We start from the raw sequence: 3,782 nt of genomic DNA on the forward strand, positions 1-3,782 counted from the left end.
CCCTTGTTTCCCTTGCCTTTGGCAAGGGAAACAAGGGCAAAAATGAACTATTGGGACTTCATCAAGATCAAAAGCTTTTGCACAGCAAAGGAAACAGTTAACAAAACCAAAAGACAATTGACAGAATGGGAGAAGATATTCACAAAGGACATATCAGATAAAGGGCTAGTATCCAAAATCTATAAAGAACTTAAACTCAACACCCAAAGAACAAATAATCCAATCAAGAAATGGGCAGAGGACATGAACAGACATTTCTGCAAAGAAGACATCAGATGGCCAATAAACACATGAAAAAGTGTTATACATCACTCGGCATCAGGGAAATACAAATCAAAAGCATGAGGAGATACCACCTCACACCAGTCAGAATGGCTAAAATCAACAAGTCAGGAAACGACAAATGCTGGCAAGGGTGTGGAGAAAGGGGAACCCTCCTACACTGTTGGTGGGAATACAAGCTGGTGCAGCCACTCTGGAAAACAGCATGAAGGTTCCTCAAAAAGTTGAAAATAGAGTTACCCTACAACCAAGCAATCACACTACTGAGTATTTACCCTAAAGATACAAATGTAGGGATCCGAAGGGGCACAAGTACCTGAATGTTTATAGCAGCAATGTCCACAATAGCCAAACTATGGAAAGAACCTATATGTCCATCAACAGATGAATGGACAAAGAAGATGTGGTATATATATATATATATATTCCATCATATATATATGATGGAATCCTATGCAGCCATCAAAAGAAATGATATCTTGCCATTTGCAATGACGTGGATGGAACCAGAGGGTATTGTGCTGAGCAAAATACATCAATCAGAGAAACACAATTATCATATGATCTCCCTGATACGAAGGATTTGAGAGGCAACCTGGGGGTTTGAGGGGTAAGGAAGAAAAAAATGAAGCAATATGGGGTTGGGAGAGAGACAAACCATAAGAGACTTCTTCTTTCTTTCTCTCTTTTTCTTTTTTCTCTTCCTTCCTTTCTTTCTTTCTTTTTTAGCGTAAGAGACTCTTAATCTCACAAAACAAACTGAGGGTTGCAGGGGGGAGGAGGGGAGAAGATGATGATTGGGTTATGGACATTGGGGAGGATATGTGCTATGGTGAGTGCTGTGAAGTGTGTAAGCCAGATAATTGTACCCCTGGGGCAAATAATACATTATATGTTAATAAAAAATAGAAAAAATCAGAGCGAGAGATACCTTGAATGATCCAATACAGGGCTACTGAAACTGAGCAGCTTAGATGAATAATTTCATTTTGTCTAAAGAGATATATCTACCAAGGAAATCCAGTGTTCAGTTTCATAAGTCAGAGAACACTTTTACCTCTACAGCATTTGAAATACTTTGAGATTTTTCCTCTTTGGGCTCCCTGTTTTTGTTAAACAAATAGTCCTTCAGACTACGTAAGGAGAGATGTTTCTGAGATCCTGAAAATGGCAGAGCAAAGGAGCCTGAGTCCTCAGTAATATCACTGAACCATGGCATCCATCTCCAGACCATTTATTTCCAAACCACTTAAAAGGAAAATTAAAAAATTATATTTAAGTTTTATGCCACTGTTAATGGAGGTTTTTTGGTTTGCTGCTGTTATTGATTTTGGGGGTGGGGGCACTGTTAATTGAATTTTCTATGATTTGTGGCTCAAAGTTTTCCTAACACATTGAACTTCATGAATGTGCAGAAGATATATGCTCTGCCTGAATGTGTTAGATACAAACACTAAAATAATCACCTCTGTGATGGTTTCTCTTTTTGCTTGGCTCATAAATTCCAGTTTAGGCTACAGGGGAAAGTTCCAATTAGTATTGGAACTTTAAAAAATTGGAATTAAAATATCCAATTAGATTTTTTCTAATATCTGGAAGTATTTTTGATTAGAGGTGTTTCCTACTCTAGAAAGTGTTGTTACCTGAGAAAGTGATCTTCTGTCTTCAGAGATACCCAAGTGCAGGTTGATTAACTATCTCTCATGCATGTTCTGGAAAGAATGTCTACTGGCTGGATAAGATGGATGCTTCTAATTCTTAAAGGCTATGATTCTAAATCTTTATGCCTTTAAATGGAAGTGGTCTTTTCATCACATAGGCTTCCTCACTGATCACTAGAGTAAATTTAGAAATCAATAATATAAGGAGAATGGAAACATTCATAAATATGTGAAATTTAAATAACACTCAAACAATAATTGGGTCAAAAAGGAAATTTTTCTATTTTGAGACAAACTAAAAGGAAAGACACAGCATGTCAAAACTTAGGGGAGGAAGCAAAAGCAAAACTAAGACCAATTTTCTAGCAACACTACCTACATTAAAAAAGAAGAGATCTCAAATAAACAACCTAACTTTATATCTCAAAAAATTAGGAAAAGAAGAGCAAACTAAACTCAGCTTTCATAGAAGGAAAGGTTTAATAAAGATTAGAATAACAATAAATTAAATAGAGAATAGAAAAACAACAACAACAACAACTAACAGTTGTTTCTACAAAACTAAGAGTTGTTATTTTTAAGATAAAATCAAGAAATCCTCAGACTAAAAAAAGAGTGAGAAAAGACTCAAATAAGAAAGACATTAAACTGATGCCACAGATATAAAAATTACAATAAGAGACTATTATGAATAATCATACACCAATAAATTAGACAACCTGGAAGAAATGGATTAATTCCTAGCAACCTACAACTTAACAACACTGAATCAAGAAGAAATAGGAAGCCTTAACAAATAAGGAAATCAAACAGTAAACAAAAAACTCCCAACAAACAAAAAGCCCAAGACCAGATGTCTTCGTCAGTGAATTATACCAAGTATTTTTTTTTAATTTTTTTTAAAGTTTTTATTTTTAAATAAAATCTATACCCAACATGAGACTCAAACTTACAACCCCAAGACCAAGAGTCACATGTTCTACTGGCTGAGGCAGCCAGGCACCCCTCCACCAAATATTTAAAGAAAAGTTAATACAGATCCTTCTCAAAGTCTTCTTTATTTTTTTTTATTTTATTTTTATTTTTATTTTATTTTTTTTTAAAGATTTTATTTATTTATTTGACAGAGAGAAATCACAAGTAGATGGAGAGGCAGGCAGAGAGAGAGAGGAAAGCAGGCTCCCTGCTGAGCAGAGAGCCCGATGCGGGACTCGATCCCAGGACTCTGAGATCATGACCTGAGCCGAAGGCAGCAGCTTAACCCACTGAGCCACCCAGGCGCCCCTCAAAGTCTTCTAAGAAATAAAAAATGAGGAAAGTCTTCCAAATTAATTTTACAAGACCAGCATTTCCACAACATCAAAACGAGACAAGGACACTATAAGAAAATAAAAATATAGACCAGTGTGCCTGATGAACACAGATGAAAATATCCTCATGAAAATATTAGCAAACTAAATTCAATAATACATAAATAGGGTCATTCATCATGATCAAGTAAGATTTATTCCAGAGATACAAGGATGGTTTAATACCCACAAATTAATCAATGTGAACCCACATTAATATAATGAAAGATGAAAATCACATAACTATTTCAATAGTTTCAGAAAAAGCATTTAACAAAACTCAGCAACGGTTATAGAGGGAACATATGTTAACCATGGTAAGACGGGTATAGAAGGAGTATACCTTAACACGATATATGACAAGCTCACAGCTATCACACTCAAATGACTTTTCCTCTAAGATCAGGAACAAGACAAAGCTGCCCACCTTAGTCCCTTTTATTCAACGTAGAAGTGTTAGGTAGAAAGAAAAGAAAGAAAGAAAGAAAGG

Source organism: Mustela nigripes, chromosome 15 (assembly GCF_022355385.1).
Source record: "Mustela nigripes isolate SB6536 chromosome 15, MUSNIG.SB6536, whole genome shotgun sequence".
NCBI lineage: Eukaryota > Metazoa > Chordata > Mammalia > Carnivora > Mustelidae > Mustela > Mustela nigripes.